An 18,192-nucleotide genomic window follows, 5' to 3' on the forward strand; every position below is an offset into this window, starting at 1 on the left:
GTGATCACCGATTGGTGGCTGTGTTTACATGGGGTGAATGCTGTTTGCATTTACACAGTCTAGTGATTATTTGGCCAATAGTTATCCCATAACTTAACACATGACTCCAAGTAGACACAAAGTGGGAGGATATTTTTAATAAACCTTTTGAGTACCAGGCATGTCTGGGGAGGCTTACACCTAAATTCACTGTAGAGATGACTGATTAAACAGGAACAAGTTGGATTATTCCTGGCAGGTTTTACTGGTGGAATATCAAATAAAAATTTTATATGTAACATTTTCTATGGCCGGCTTCACACGAGCAAGACACACACACCTTGCACGAATATGAATCCCATTCTTTTGAAGTGGGTCATGCACATCACGAAGCAGGAAAAAATTGCAGCACGTTTGGGCCTGCCCTTGTTATCAATGGGGCCGGCGGCAGCATCGCAGCACTTGCTAGGTGCACCTGATGCGATGTCATGTGATGCAAGTTTACCCAATTGAAAACAATGGGAAACTCTGTGATCCTCTGGTGCAGCTATCAGCCGCGACAGAAGATTGCTACTTCCCCAAAGTGATGTGAGGTGGTAGGGTATAAAAATGCCTTGCATCTGCAGGGAAATCGCATGTTGGCGAGCACGATATTGCACTGTGATTCACAGCAATATTGGGCCGTGAATCACAGTGCGATTTTGCACTTGCCCATGTCAAGTTAGCCTAAGACCCCTCTCACACATGGCATCAGTGAAACGCCACGTTTTAAATGTGTCTTTTTACTGCGATTTTGATCTGCATTTTCAAACACGTTACTGTGTTTGACAGCGTTCATTAATGCACCCTATTATTATTATTATGATGGGTGATGAGGTGCATTAAAAACTGTGAAAACGCACAAAAAAATGTGCCGCGTTCGAACGCTAGTCTGCGAGGCTCCCGTGAAATCAGTGGGAGCATTGTTCCATGATTAGTGGTAAAATGCGTCCTGTGTGGGAGTGGCCTGATGGGGCCCTTACACTGGCGAGAAAATCGCACGATTTTTGAGTGATGCAAGAGTGAGTCAAAACGCAGAATTATGAAACCCATGCTTTTCAATGGTTTCCTTCACATTTGCGATTTTCTCATTCATGTGATGTTGTGTCTAAAAAAAAATCACATCATGCTCTATCTTTCTGCATTTTTCTTTTTTTATCTCGCATGTTCCCTACGAAGCCTCCTTTTTATCGCATCGCAAAGCATGAACTTGCGATTTTCGCACGATGCGATTTAAACATTAGAAACCCCGTTTTGTCTTTTTTGCAAGAAAATCATGGCAAAATAGAAAAAAAAAATGTGCAATATTTTTGCGAGAAAAAGCAGCACTGCTGCTTAAAAATCGCAGGATAAAATTTTCTCGCTGCGATATAGCGATCACCAGCGTGAAGGAGGCCTGAGAGTTCCTCACTGAACATACTAGACCTTCAGGGTACTCTGTGCACCGCGGTCTACATGCAGTTACTGCAGTGTTCAAAATCACCATCTATGTAGAGTACATCTGCAGGAGTTATAAAAGAAACCTAAAAATATAAGAATGTTTTCGCCATCGGAATACATGGTGTCACACAAATAATTGAAGAAGATTGTCAACAACTATATTATTCCAAAGGCTCAATTAAATAAATAGGAGATAGCAGGACTCCTGAGTAGGCAATTATCTCATTCAAAGCGCCACTATCATATTGCAATTACATAGACTGGCAGGTCCCCAAACTGCCGGCATCAGGCTAGAAGGATTTCTAAGTGTCATTTACAGTGAATGCTCATTCTCATTGACGACACATTAGTCCTGCGCTAAAATTCTAGGTTTAGAATACATATACTATATACAAGGAATATCTGTGGTAATGAAGAGAATAGATGTATTAGGTACAGAAAAGATTAAAGGAGTGTTTACACGTAATGATCGTCAAACACAATTCATTTATACAAATGAAAATGCGCGACAGCCGTTATGTCTAAACGCAAACGCATCGCGCATTATTCGTTTTCTTTTCGTTTATCATTCAGTTTCAATCAGCATAAAAATGATTGCTGAATCGCTCACTTCTTACTGCGTGTAAACGCGCCCCAGTGTTTCATAGAGAATGTGAAGCGCTGAGTGAGAAGTCAGTGCAAAGTTAGTGATACTCAGCGATGGTCTGCTGGTCTCAACACTGCACGAACAACTAGTGGTGACATCAGCTACTTATGCGCCCGTTTAAACGAGAGTCATTTCGTGTAAATGGGGCATTACATACAATATACATTAGATAGATACGTAGATCACGTTACTGTTTTCTCCTTGCTCGGTAGGCTCTTCCTGATGAAGCCATGTATGGTCTTCCTCTTTCTGCTCCCCCTCATCTATCACAGCATGCAGCCTCTCACACACTGGAGAACTGCAGCAGCATCTCCTTTTTCTCTCCTCCCCTGTCTCCTTCTTAGCTTCTGTTCATTGCAATAATGTACATGAATGTTTTGGTGACTGAGGAGGATTCTGAACATTTATTGAGAGTCTGCAGACAAAGAAAGGGGGACTGCAGGCTATCTGTTAAAAAAAAGAGAGATGGTGAGGGAACACTTAGCTAACTTAAATGAATTCAAGTCTCAAGATTCAGATAAATTACATCCTAGAATACTAAAGGAAGCAGCGGAGGTGATTGCTGAACCACTCACCATAATCTTTCAAAATTCCTGGAGAACAGGGGAAGTCCCAGAAGATTGGAAAAGGGCAAATGTTGTCCCTATCTTCAAAAAAAGGAAGATGGTGGATCCAGGAAACTACAAGCCTGTGAGCCTGACTTCTATACCGGGAAAGATCTTTGAACAAATTATTAAACAGCATGTATGCAAGTACTTGGATGAGAATGGAGTAATTAACCAGAGCTAGCATGGGTTTGTAACAAACAAGTCATGCCAGACGACTCCAATTTCCTTCTATGACAGTATCACCGACTGGGTTGATCAGGTAAATGCAGTGGATATTGTATATCTTGACCTTAGTAAAGCATTTGACAAAGTATCTCATATTATATGACCAAATATAGGATTGACAAGGCAACTGTTAGGTGGATTCACAACTGGCTGAGTGATCGTATTCAAACACTGTTCATAAATGGCTGCACATCCAAGTGAAAGAATGTATCAAGTGGGGTACCGCAAGGCTCTGTCCTAAGCCCAGTGTTGTTCAACATTTTTATAAATGATCTGGAGGAGAGAATTGATGGGAAACTGATCGAATTTGCCAACGACACAAAGCTAGGAGGGATTGCTAACACTAGGGAAGAGAAAGAGAGTATTCAAAAAGATCTTGAAAAGCTTGCACAGTGGGCAGCGACTAACAGAATGGTATTTAACAAGGAGTCCTACATATGGGCAAGAAAAATTAAGAAAGCACATGCAGAATGAGAGGAATTGAGCTAAGCAGCAGCACATGTGAAAAAGACTTGGGTATACTAATAGATTATAGACTGAATATGAGTCAGCAATGTGATGCAGCAGCCAAAAAGGCAAACACAATTCTGGAATGTATTAAGAGAAGCACAGAGTCTAGCTCACGTAAGGTCATTATCCCACTCTGCTCTTCCTTAGTGAGACCTGATCTGGAATACTGTGTCCAGTTCTGGGCACCCTGCTTTTAAAAAGACATAGATAAACTAGAGCAAGTGCAGAGGAGAGTTACCAAGATGGTGAGTGGTCTGCAAATCATGTCCTATGAAGAACGGTTAAAAGGAATGTTTAGCTTGCAAAAAAGAAGGCTGAGAGGAGACTTAGCTGTCTAGAAATATCTGAAGGGCTGTCACAGTGCAGAGGGATCAGCCCTCTTCTTATTTGCACAAGGAAAGACTAGAAGCAATGGGATGAAACTGAAAGGGAGTAGACACAAATTGGATATTAGAAAAAACTTTCTGACAGTGAGGGTGATCAATGAGTGGAACAGGTTACCACGGGAGGGGGTGAGTTCTTCAATGGAAGTGTTCAAACAAAGGCTGGACAGACATCTGGCTGGGATGATTTAGTGATCCTGCATTGAGTAGGTCGTTGGACCAGATGACCCTGGAGGTCCCTTCCAACTCTACCATTCTCTGATTCTATGACTATAGGCTGCTAAAAAGTTAGGAAGATGTCACTTTTCCATAATAAGATAGATAATAACTTGTACTACTAAATAATGAAACAAAGTTTTGCTAACTTAACCAATGTACATTAGCACGAATAGAGGGGATTATTACTTCAAAATCAGAATACACAAGGGCTCAGTCCCATGGATGGAAATACACTGCATATTACCCACGTGTTTATTACGAGTATAATACACAGTGAATAGAACCCATTGATTTCAATAGGTACATTCACATCTTCGTATATTTCACATGATTTTCTGTGGGTGAAAAAATACGCAGCCTTTCCAATTTTGGGACAGGGTGAACGTGTTAGCGCAAATACGCAGGGAATACGCATGCAACATGCATGCGTATTCACTGCATTATTTGTGCATTATAATGGCTCCTTCAGGGCTTATTTCCACTGCCATAGGACCAACTTTGCTCACTGGCTCAGCAAGTAGTTGCGCCTGAACAAGGGGAATCCCTTCCCCTTCGACGGCAATTCAAACTCTGCATCACCGGAATGCCCGATCTTCCCAGCAAATTGTTTAACTATGGGCAGGAAAGATAGGGCAGGAAAAGAGGTGGTGATAATAAAACCACTGAAATCCCATAGAAATCAGTGGTTTGGTTTTGTCCCATTATACTGCCGTGATTATCATGGTCATATAAGGGAACAAAAGCATGGTGTGCGCCAGTTTGCACATTGTTTTGCACATACTCGCGCGTATATATGTGCGCATTTGTGCACCTCCCATGGACCTCACAATATAGAGCAGGTCCCATTGTTTTGCATCCATGGGAATCATGCGCAAGAAAAAGAAATGAGAATGAACCCGTTGAAATCAGTGGGTTCTATACTCCGCGTTTTACTTACAATATTTTTGTAACAACACTCTGAGGGATACTTCCATTTACATCCATGTCTGTGCCTTGCCATATGTATGTGTGTATAAATATTCATGCCTATTCAAATACATTTCATTTGAGCCCGAAGAAGAACCCTGCGTTGGTTCGGAAGCTCTCTATTACATCATGTATTTTTGTTAGCCATTAAAAAATATCATATCTACAAGTTTATGTGTTTTTTCTTGCTGGAAATATGAAAAAAAAGGTTTGGTACGGTGTTAGCCAGTAGAGTAAAGTGTGATTGTTCTCCGTGAGAGAAACCAAGTAATCTTGTAGATATGATACCTTTTAATGGCTAACAAAAATACATGATGTTATAGCAAGCTTTCGGGATATATTGCCCTCTAATAGGAGTCTATGGGAGCCACCGCTGTATATTGGGCAAAAGATAGTTCCAGAACTACCTTTTTGCCTGCCGTATATGCGTCAGCATGTATTTCAGTTGCGTATGTTTCATTTTCCCTGTCTTATGGATTTACGCGCCATATGTTCGCCTGTGTGAACTGATGCATTGGAAACCAATGCCTAAGGTGGTCACGCATATCGGTCATTCGTAAAAACGTGCCGTTTATGCGCTCATGTGAAAGAGCCCTTAGCTGCACGACAATACAGCTAACGATGAACAAATGGTGAACGATTCTCGTTTGTCGTTCGGTCGTTGGTTCGCTTTAAACCAAATCATTATAATGTTGACTTTCGCTTGTGATGATTTAAATGCAGGATACAATTTCATTCACACAAGCATGCTTTTAGCGCAGTTAAGATGCGTGAAAAGATCACGTCTATTAGAACCAATCGTTTCCTATAGAAACATTCAGATAAAGGAATTTTTGGATGCGCAAAATACTTGAACCTATTGATAGGACATGCAACTGCTATACATACATCTAATGGCTCTTTACCATGAGCGTATATCAGCCGGCCGCCTGATATACACTGTGATCTGATGCATTGGAATGGTGTGGATGGTAAATTCCCACAGCTTCCCTCGCCTGCGCTGATCATACGGATCGGGGCAGAGCAGCAAACAGAGGACTCAGGTTGCTCCACTAGTTTAAATCCTATTGGGGACCCCTAAGAAAAGCCAATTGCCCAGTTTGCTGCCCCCTAAAGCCAGCCCTCATCCCTGCAGTTTCGGTCTCCTAACTCCAGGTCACTCTAGGTTGCATCAAGAGCAATTCTGTATATTACAGATTTGCAGATGATTTGATTTCTTAATATATTAATGTTTAATTCTCTGCCAGTTTATGGTACATTCCTTTGATAATGGAGTGCATTTTCTGTGACTAATTAGAATTTTCTTTAAAACATCTTTTTCATATACTCGGTAAATATTCTCTCCACTGCATGTCTTATTAACTTATTGGTGAGTAGTTGTTAAATACAGACCTTTTTGAATATTTACTAAATTTGCTTAAGTGCCATCCACTGAAGCACCATACAGTGCCAGTGTGTATAGAGCCTCTAATGACTTGCAGATTAAGAATAGCTTGAATGTAATTAAACTAATCTCACTGAATCTGTGAATTTTATCTAACCCAGGTATGCTTATCAAATTCTTTTTATTAAATATATTAAATCCTTTTTTATCTGTAATTAAGACTCGTATTGTTTATCCTGACTGGCTCGATGATAAAATCGTCCCAATTTTCGCAATATCAAATCGGGTAAGCCCGAATGGATTTTTTGCAAAAAATTAAATTTCCCATAATGCCTGCTGCAGATGTCAGCGTGCAGCCAATTAATAGCCAGGGGGTGTTGCTGATGCCACCAAATGTGTCCTGCATCTTGCATATGGGTAGCAGTTTGATTGGACGCCTGCATCGTAACATAGGCACAGTGTAACGAGCGGCCATTTTACAGCTGAACCCAGGACTGAGAAGCTGCATCACGCTTACATGCCTATATAACATGTAATCTGTTGTGAGGGACAGATATTCTACAGAGGATATATTGCTGCTGGGGTGTAAGCTTGTATACCAGCAGAGAACTAAAACAGGGTTCTATGGGAGGGAACAGAGAAAGTTGCTGCATCACTTTTATATGCCTACATGAAATGTGGTCTGTACGTTGAAAAAGGGTATATTTTTTTGCTGTTGTCAACATATATAGCGGCAAAGCAGACAGAAAAACTAGGCTTTGGCGTCGGGAATATTGCAATTTTCTGTTTGTTGCCTTAGACGTCATTCAAAGTTGCTAGTCCGGCCACTACGAATTATTTGCAGACCTTACGCGGCTAGCAGTGGAGTTTGGGAATTCAATCATGCTGTGCCAAACAGGGATAGCTCACAAAGATACAAGCTAAAATCTGCGGCCTTCTGTTCTTAGATATCGTGCCTCCCAGGGATTGCGACTTTTTTAGTTGTCTATGAATTTTTGTTAATATGAAACAAAAAGAAAACCAAACAGTAAAACAGCAAATATACACAGTGCATGTCAACGGTCTCAGATGATGTTCAAAGTCGTCTGTCAGGCCACTATGAATTATTTGCAGACCTTTTGCAGCTGGCATCGGGGTTTGGCAAATTTAATAACGCTGCTCCAAACATGGACAGCTCACAAAAATAGAAGCTATACTCTGTGGCCTTCTGTTCTTGCATATCATGCTCCCCACCATCCCAACCATCCATGAGCATAGAGCCTGAATGCAAACATTACACAGCTGCTTGCAATGGAAATGCTACATTTCAGGCTAGTGGACACAGACACCTTCCACAACATGATGCTCCATGCTAGCCCAAAGTACCAGATGCCTAGCTGCCATTTCTTTGCCCAAAAATGCCATGCCTGCCCTGCACCACCATGTGAGTGATAAAGTGTCCATGGCACTGAAGAACAATGTCAGTGGCAGGGTGCACCTAACCATGGACACATGGGGCACTACGTATTCTTAGAATCACACTGGGTAAAAGTCCTGCAGGTGGGACATGAAGCCTAAAGTGGTGGTCCACATTTAATGGTACCCCCAAGTGTTGTGGGACATTCACCCTTGTCTGAGCTTTCCTTAACCTCCTCCTCCTGGCTAAGACGTGTATGCCATTTTAGCCTGCTTAGAGGAAGTGACCAAAATTGTCAATCATGATGCATTGATCAGTATGACCATCTCTGTTGTCTGCCTGCTGGAACAGATTCTACGGGGCCTCAGAGACAATGAAGTGTTGTTGTCACATGATGAGGTGAAAGAAGGGATGCTAATCTCCCAACTTTTTGGTCGGTCTGCCATTACCCAACAATGCAAAGAGGGTGACCTTGGGCAAAAAAGGGGGCATCTTCTCTAAGATGTTTCTACACCCATGGGAGAAGTGTGAAGGAGGAAGAACAGAAAGAGGATAATATAGATCCAGAGAGAGGGGAGGGGGGCCTTTTATCAATCACTAGCCACAGCTATTCTACGTCAATGGCAGGACCAGCCAGTGGACAATCTTATGCCTTTTCCTGAGGAATGTGGGCCATCACCCTTAAGCACTTTGAGGTTTATGAGTGCTTTTATGCTGCAGTACTTGCAGAAGGACTGTTGCATAGCCCACATCAAATCATTACTGCGTGGCCTTCCTCCTTGATCCCCACTGCAAGGCCAAAATGACCAATCACATTCCAGCAGCAGAGAAAAACCTCAAAATGCAGTAGTAGCAGGACTGTTAGGCAGCTTGATCAGAGCATTTCCCCACGGCTGCTGGGATGCATCCTTAATGGATCACAGCGCTGTGGCTCATGGCGGATAAGCAGGAAGCTCCCACAGCAGCACATATCTGTAAAAAAAATCCTGATCCAGGGTCGCCCTGCCTCACAACTTTTATTCTTATGTCTGATTATGTCATTTCAATGATCACTGTATTACTAACCTTTTTTTTTTTTAAAGACTACTTCTGAAGTTAGACCTCTAGGTTGTGTATTCTGCACGCTTTTGGCTTCTAGGTCACGTAACCAGCACTCTTACACTTATCTTTGTTCTGCAGTTAACTGCAGGACATGGACCGCCAGTCATGTGACCTAGAGACACGAAGAGTGCAGGCTATACAACCTGGAGGGGACTAGCTTCACAGCAGAAAGCCACTAATATTGTGATGGTTCACACTTCTTAAAAAAAAGGGCGGTACTTCTTTAAGCTTACTGTTGTACTAACACTTGTATTTACAATTGACTCTTATATGGTTATCATTGGATACTGTAGGAGATGGATATCAATACCTTACACAAAAACTTATTAAATATGGTAATTCTTGTTTATTTTTTTAACTTCTTTTCTATCACTTTTTTTGCAAGTTTGGGAATGTTTCATGAAGACGATCCCTTTCCACAGGCTTTATTAAACTACCGTATGTGAATGTCATAGAGAGAGGTCCCTTGCTCAGGACCAACAGTAGGTATCTCTCACACTGGTGCACCTAGCCTATCAGTATATTTGATGGTTGGCTAATCGCGAGAATTGCCTGCATGTAATATTACTCTTCCAGTTCAGTGAAAATGTTTGTCCAGCCATTGCTTACCAGTAATGGCCATCTCCAATGCTGTTTCCTTAACCCGGTCACCACCACTGGGAGTGTCAGGCAATGCATGCATATGTGGCACAGTCACTTGACATATCTGAATGCACAGTCATCTGGCCAATCAGTGCTGGGTGCTCCCTATGATTAAGTGTGCTCTGCTCTGTGCCAGTTATTTAGTGTATATCTGAATTCTTCTTTCTGCGCTCTGGGAACTAGTTCTCTGATTACTCTTGGAACTCAGTTTCTGGCTCAGATGACCACATTAATTGGATTGCTCTCAGAAGCTTGTATGCAACTCTACCTCAATCTGATTTAATCCTAGCTCTGTTTTTGGACTCTGTTTATTGCCTAGCCCTTGGAATAAACTGCCTGGAACCTGTAGTTCTACTCTGACCCTTGTAGAAGTATTCCATTTACACATGTATTTTGATTGACATTTTAGCTCATCCTTTATAAGTTATATTAATGTTCATCTGCGCATGCACCAATTGATGATTGCATGAGACTGTGCTATGTGGATGACACCTACAGCATCATCAATGTCTGAGAAACCTAGAGGGGTGGGCTTGGTGACGCATAGGCTGCTAGTAGACACTGTCCGGTGGACATGCCACCATTTACATACTGTAGGAGAAGTATGGACACAACTTACTCAGGTATGCTTTTACTATGAAACCAAACAAAGCACTATGTAGAATACAGAAATGTCCGTATTGCAGTGCTTTGCTTGAATTCCATTACTAAAATCTGCTGATGAGTTCCGATTAAAACATATGCAATTCTCTTCAGTGTTTTCTTGAGAATAATCTTCTCCAGTCTACGTGATAAAGTGATGATCTTAGAATTAGAACATTTGGCCTTCTTCGAGTTAAAGAGGCGTCCAGGGTTAGAAAAACATGACTTGTGTTCTTCCAAGCACAGCGACACCCTTGTGCATGGGTTGTGCCTAGTATTGCAGCTCAGCTCCCATTCTCTTTAGTGGAGTAGAGCAGCAATACCACACACAAGCCTATGGATAATGGCGGTGCTGTGTTTCGAAGAAAGCAGCCATGTTTTTCTAACCCAAGACAACCTTTTCAAATGTTTTTGGCACACTATTATACATTATTATTTTGAATGTTAAAACAGAAGTGGCTAAATTATCTCCCTAACGTCAACAATAGTCACAACATTCTTTCCCATTAAACTACTGCAATTGCCTTGTCCACAAAATCGGCACTCATCAAGTTTAAATATGTGTGTTACCTCCAATGTTGGCTTTTTAATTATTCAAATCAGCTAACCTGTAATTATAATATTTCCCTTTGTTGCTGTTGGGTGAGTTTTCCCAGAAACAATACCGCTCTTTCCCATGGCCTGGGCCTGGACTGCCGTCTTCAGTGAATGGGGCTGAGCTACAATATAAGACTAGCCCATGAGTAAGACTGGTCCGGCAGACCCTATTTGCTAATTTTATCAACCCCTTTATTTATCATTTACAACTTTTACAATTAATATAATTAGTACACAGTTGGTATAAAGGGCATCCTAAAGCATTAATTTGGGGTTGTAGCATTTATTCTTTCTTTGTAACATTGATATACTATCACTATATGAGAATGATAACACTTCCAGCAACAAACTAAAGTGACTGCATTGGCAATGTGCTCTATGCCGTGCTTGAAGCTTTATAGGGAAACTTGACAGGCTTTTTCCATGCTAGTGGGAGAGGGGAAAATGAAATTACTATAGATCATACATTACTTTCATCTGGTAGAACCTATGAAAACTTGTTAAACCTTTGCTATTTAATATTAGATTTTGTAAGAGGCTAAAACATCAAAGAAGAAAAGTTATGATGTTTTTAGAAACTGCTATATGCTTATAAAGGTCTTTTTCATTGTTGGACTTTACTATGCCTCTGGAGACAAGAAATAACTGACTTTATATAAGTATCATTTTGAGTGACATTTTAGCTTATACTAAATAAGTTATGTTTATGTCTTCTGTTTACTTTGTTGAAGGCCTCATGCCCACAGCCGGGTCGGATTTCAAATGCAAAATCTCGCAGCGGAATCAGACGCGGCGCCCCCCAGAGACCCTATACTCACCTCTCCGGATCTGCCGCGAGTGACTTGGCTGGCGCGCATGCGCAGTGCAGCGGATGATGTGCACCGGCGCTGCGCGGTGATGCGAATGGCCGCGAAACTCGCGCTGTGCTCACAGCGGTAGTATCACGGGATGGACGGCTTCCATTTACTGCAATAGAAGCAGTCCGTGCGATTTTACGCACAAATTAGAACATGCTGCGATTCTTCCCCATGGGTGGAAAATCGCAATTAATTTCCACTCATAGGCAGGAAAGAATCGTTTAACATGGCATGCCTATGGACGGACATTGCTGCTGAATTCACGGCGAGTTTCTAACCGTCCGTGGGCATTCGACCTAAGATGAATTACCTGAATGAACTGCAACACTTACACCTCATGTCAATGTACTCTCAAGCTGACCACACTATTGCAAATGTGAACAGTGTTACACTTCCCTTTATTTTAAAGGCTATGGACACTTTTGCAATGAATTTTGTTTTATTGTTCCTCTGCTTCCTAAATGCAAAGTTAAGCACATTATTTAATAGCTTTTTACTGCTGCAGGTACAGTATAAGACCTGCACATTACTGTTAGCCCTGCTACTTCTGACTTACATCCAACACCTCGTTGCTCCAGGCTGTGTCTGAGAGGGCAGCGAAGTAGTAAACTGCAAATAAAACTGGAATGGGCAGAGATCATCCAAGTCTTTATGGAGGGCAGATGACGTAAACTGTTGTAGACAGGGAGGGAAGCTTATACCTAGGGAGAGATCACACAGGTTGTGTATGACTGTGGAGAGAAAGGAATCAACCACGGACCAACTGTGAAGTGGAGGAACGTGCAATAACTACCCCTCCCCCAGTGTCTGTCAGCACAAGGGCTGTGGAATGCTAAATCAATATCAATATAGGGATGAAGCTCTGCTGATGCTTGAGTGCTGACGATGGTTGAAGCATTCTGGAGGCATATCTGACATCCAGCATGAGGGACACACCTACATGTAAAAAGTCTGAAACTAAGAGCAGGTTGCAGACTTCATATCAGAGGATCTAAAATGAACGAAGAAAGAAGATTTTCTCCTAAAATGTAGCAGAACTCTTTTAATTCAATGTAACCACTAAGGGCTCAGTCACATGGGCGCATTGGCGCCCGTGTTACTGCAGGAAGGAGAGCCCTACCTCAAGACGGACGTCTCTCTGCAGTGGTGGGAGAAAGAACATGTGACCGGCTTTATTGCAGGTCATGTGTTATTTCTTCAGCGCTGCAGAGAGACGTCTGTCTTGAGGTACAGTCGTCTTCTTCCTGCAGTGAGGACTCAGTCACACGGGCGCATCGCCGCCTGTGTATGGGTGCCGATACGCCCGTGTGACTGAGCCCTAACACGTACCTCTACGAATGAAGTTTTTTTTTCCATTTCGAAGGTGTCCATAGCCTTTAACCAATATTATTGTTGGACTAGAGAAACTATGCAACAACCAAGACTGAAAAAGAACAGTCCATCTACTCACTATGCCCAGGCCTTCACTGCAACCTGGTGAGCGGACAAAACTTGCTCACATCCTGGTTAGTCAATGGATAATGGATAATAAGGTTTTTAAGACAGTTGGTGTTTGAAAATGAGGTTAGACCTGGCAACCTATTTAAAAGAGTCTCATCTTGCCATGCTTTGCCTGTTGATTGTGATTCATTTCTGGCCTGGGTCTCTTTTTTTCCCATGCTATTGTTGGTAGTTTGACTCCCGATTGACTCTAATTCTGGTCTTGGCCTTGTTCCTGGCTATTGCCTCTGCCTTGCCTGGTGCCTGCTGTTCTTCTCCTGCCCCTGATCCTTGGCTTTATTCTTGAACATGCTCCCATCTCATCTGACAGCCTGTCACATTCTGATTTAACTCTTGGTGACAACCATTGGCTCCATTCCTGACCATGCTACGTCTTAATCAGAACTACTACCAACAATCCATGACTATTCTGGGAATGTAAACTGGGAATCTTCCTGAAGCAAACTCCATAACTCCTTGGAGGGATTAAGGGTAAAGACTAGAGCATTCCTTGTACTTCGTACCTCCGTATTACCATCATCAAAGGGATTGCGGTTTAAAGAATCCTTTTTCCGGTTCTGTAACAAGTCGTAAACATTATTTCAGATACATTTCCAAAGCTCTGATTTTCTATGCAATTTCTCAGATGATTCCACAGGGAAATATATTAGGACATACAAACAGTATTAGTGTATTGCATAGGTTTAGCATAGAGAGAGCCATCTGGTCACATGGGCCTCTGACATAGCCTCTGGTTCTGCCGCCTAAAGGCTCAAATAAATATGAGTTTAAACTATAATTGTAAAATGTTAAACTGTATTTATTGTTATGTTATATTAAATCGAGAGAGCAAACGTTTTGCCATTACTTCGGCTGCTATTAGCATCCGTTGGAGAGCTGAATATCACCATATACTGTCTGTAGCCCACGTTCAGCTACCCGAGGAGAGTTGAAGCAGCCACTTTGCTTTAGTGATTAGTGAAGGGCTTAGAACTTAGATAAATCACAATTTCTGACATTTCTCCGAATTTTTAGTGCAAGGAAAATGAACCCTATTTCATAGAAGGATGACGTTTGACTTTCCCAATGACTGCCTACAGATATAAAGGACTTTCAGAGTTTGAAGATCTATCACTTCAGGTAACCTTTAGTGGAAAACCAACAGATATATTGTCAACTGAAGAGTTGTTCCCTGTCAAACTAGTATTGGTAGAAAACAGTTGATCTAAGGCCCATTTAGACGGAACAATTACCATCGAAAAATCATTCAAATGAGCTAAAATGAATGATGATCATTCACTTTTCATTCGTTGTTCATTTTATGCGGGCATATAAATCATCATTGACTCGTTAACTTATCATTCACTTAAAATAGCTCTCATTTTGGCCTCTTCATTTACCTATACAGTGAATGTGAACAACTGAACAACTTCTCATTTCTCAGCCAATTATGAATTTGCCCGTTTCAACAGGCTGCCTGAGTTAACGAGCTAACTCTGATGGCATATACTCAGTCAAACAATAAAAATGGATCCTTAGTTTAGCCATTTTTTTGGCACAAATTGAAACGGAATTCGCGTGTATTTAGCTTATTAAATCTTTCCATTGTTTGTACGATGTTCACTTTATCTTACACAATGTTAGTTTGTTGGATAAGTGGAGTAGTGCTAGCCACATTGGCAGCACACCTAGAAAGCAACAGACTTTTCCGAAATTAATGAATTCTAGCAAATCCGTGGTCAAAGGATCTTCTGAAATATTAAATCTACCGTATATAGAATTCAATATCAACAATTTTAAGTTGTTAAATATAAGTTAGAATTTCAAGCCTCAAATAAAAGGAAACGCAGCAATATCAACATTTTCCTGTGGAAATCAATCCATAAAAAGAGATGTTATTTCTTTAAGGTCTGGAGATGTCTACATTTATGTTCCCTGCAGAATTTATTTGGTATTTATTGGATTTTAGATTTTACACTGCTTATCAAAGTAATTATATGGTATTTGAGATCACATTGGTTTCCCTTAGCATTACTACTATTGTACGGTTGTAAGGAAAGGTAGGAATAACCTTGTGCACTTCAGCTGTTTCTAAAACAGATGTTCAATAAGGGTTTAAGAAAATCTACTCTTAAGACTTCTTTCCCACAAGCGTATATCAGCCCGCCGTTTTCACGGCCACCCAATATACGCTGTGATCTGATGCATTGGATTCCAATGTATCAGACCACATGGTCTTATTCTCGTGACGTAAAAGTGCCTCGTTGGCCAAAATAGTTTTTACCTTGGGCCCAAAAGATAGTCCTGGAACTATCTTTTGGGCCATAATGCGACAGTGGCCGGAAGTGACTGCTAAACTCCCTCCCTCTGCTCTCCTCCCCGCTCACTCTTTGCAATGGGAGGGGGTGGGACGTCCCGCCTCCTCCCATTGCAAAGAACGTGCAGGGAGTAGAGTAGAGGTGAGCCTGCGAGGGGCAACGGCATGGTAGCCTCAGCGTATATGTGTTGGGGCCCATGCCATGTGAACGTCCGCACAACGCTAGATTTGTGCGCCCGTTCAGGAGCTTTAATGCCACAGATGGTAGCGTATATCGGCCGACTATGAAAACGGCAGCCGATATACGCTCGTGGGAAAGAAGCCTTAGGGTACTGACGCACTTGCAATGTGTGTGAGTTGCAGCTGAGGGATTAGGGCACAACTCACATCGGACATTACACAGACATCCGTCCATGTGCTGACCGATACACGGATGGCCCACACATTCACATATATTAACATGTCCTAATTCTCGTCCGTGATATGGACAAGAATAGGACATACAATGAGTTTTATCATGCAGGTCATGTCTGTGTGAAAAGACTCAACAGTGTATGCTGCCTCATTGAATAGTATGAGTCCATATGCTCTACATGTGTCATTTGATTTTTCAATGTATGACAGACAGATGAAAAAAATGCTAGTCTGTTGGAGGCCTAACTCAAAGGCCATTCTTGTAATTTGCTGCAAAATAATTGTAGTAATATTTACAATTAGAGATGAAAAGAAAATCAAGAAATATTTTTGTAACCTTTTTTACCACATTTTTTAGCCAGCTTTGAGGGGCCCTTCAGCAGATTTACAGTGGCACAATTTAATTTACTATATATATATATGAATTCATATTAACCAGAATGAAAAAAATCTAAATGACCATTATGTCACAATTTGTTCTCCAAGGTAGAAAATCTCTCTGGACTTCTAGTGGTGATTAACCTTCAACATAGTCTTCATTCGAGGAATCAGTTCCTTTTGCCTGTAAAAATGAAACAAAAGTCTGTCTGAATTTGAATGACAGATCCTGATCATTCCTATCCAACCTTCAATTCATGTCAGTAACTACAACCTTCACTAGACTTAGTTTATGCTGCATAAACAATGAGCTTCATCGTTCATCACTCAGTTTAAATAGCGGCCGTTCAGTAGTGAACAGCCACTGTGTTATCTCAATGGAGAAGGGTGGGGAGTGAGAGAAGAGAAATCTCCTGCACTGCCCCACCCCCCCTGTTAGCAAGCCAGCGATACTAGCACCTGTGCAGGAGCACGGGAACGCGGAGACACAGGGACGAGTGTCAGGCATCATTTGCTCGACATTCTTCCCATGTAAATAGAACTTTAGGAAAACAATAAGATCTGTCAAAATGTCAATTTCCTTCCAAGTGTCGTTTTTCACCCCATTTCTGTATTGGTAATGTGTCTGTTTATTTAAGTTGATCATTATACTTTTTTAACATTTTTTGCCAAGGTTGAATACATTTAGGTCTGTTAATCTTTTTCCAATTGTGTTGTCCTTCTAAACATATTTCTTTGCTTCTCTTTTTCTGCAATGGTGCTCTGAGCTAAACCTCATAAGATGAATTTGCACTAATATGCTTTAGAAAGTAGTAATATTATATGTCTATTTCTCACTATTGATTTTATACCATTTCCAATGCAAAAGTATCCCTCTGCCCTTTGAAACAGCAGATTGGCATTGTCAGCATAATTTTCTTTTTACAGATTTATAGAATTCAATGGATGACAATCACTCTTAAGATTTATGTCTCCTAATGCTCTTTTCTTGTCATCTAATGCCTTTCCAACATCGGATATATGTCATGAAAGGTTTCGTTATTCTCTTTTATACTTATAACCCATATAACTATACTGTGTATCCTATTATCCTAAATTATATTTGGTGCACTTAAATATAAATATTTTCTCCATTATTGTCAGAAAAGAGTGTTTGCATCCACCGTGACGCAAACTGATTTGGCCTGCAGCTTCTACTGAGGGCAGCATCTGTGGTCCCCTGGTATTGACCCTTTAACACCACCAATTGGGATCTGGTGTTCACTACAGGGACCCTCAGGTCGGTACCCAGGAAGTGGTCTCGGGGGTTATGGTAGCTGCCACAAACTGGTCAGAGTAACTGTAGTGCAGTACCAAACTAGCAGGCAGAGTTAGCATGGTCTAGAGACAAGCCAAGGTCTAGTGGGAAAGGGTGTCCTAAATAACAAGAGGCTTGTCCAAATTGACCCGGGATCAAAGAGGGTGCATGTGCTGACAGTTGATGCGGTGTCTGCTACAGAGAACATGGAGAGACAGTACTGGCGGTGACGGATATTAGGAGTCGGTAGAGGACACTGTTGACCAGGCCAACTTCCACAACAGTTACCTTGTCAGTAGTTCCTCTGCTGGTGTTTAGCTCACATTCTTAAGAAGTTGACCCTATTAAGAATCAATGTGTTTGCGTTTTTATAGTTTATCTTCTTATTTTTGCATATCCCAGTATCATTACATTATCAACATGTGGTACTGTATTTTGTTATCACCAATAGCCAACATTTTTTATGGTCACGTTGGAAAGTCATAATGAATCATGTATAATATAAGTAATATCAGTCTGTTTATTCAGTATACTGATATGAACTCGTTAGCAACAATTACTGGGAACTGTAAAATGTTGATAGTTATTATCACAACAATCTGTACAAACTCTTCTAGCTTTAAGAAATCAGACGTTTGACAAAGCATCTGATTTATACTGACTGCCCAGCATT

Source organism: Eleutherodactylus coqui, chromosome 1 (assembly GCF_035609145.1).
Source record: "Eleutherodactylus coqui strain aEleCoq1 chromosome 1, aEleCoq1.hap1, whole genome shotgun sequence".
NCBI classification, from domain to species: domain Eukaryota; kingdom Metazoa; phylum Chordata; class Amphibia; order Anura; family Eleutherodactylidae; genus Eleutherodactylus; species Eleutherodactylus coqui.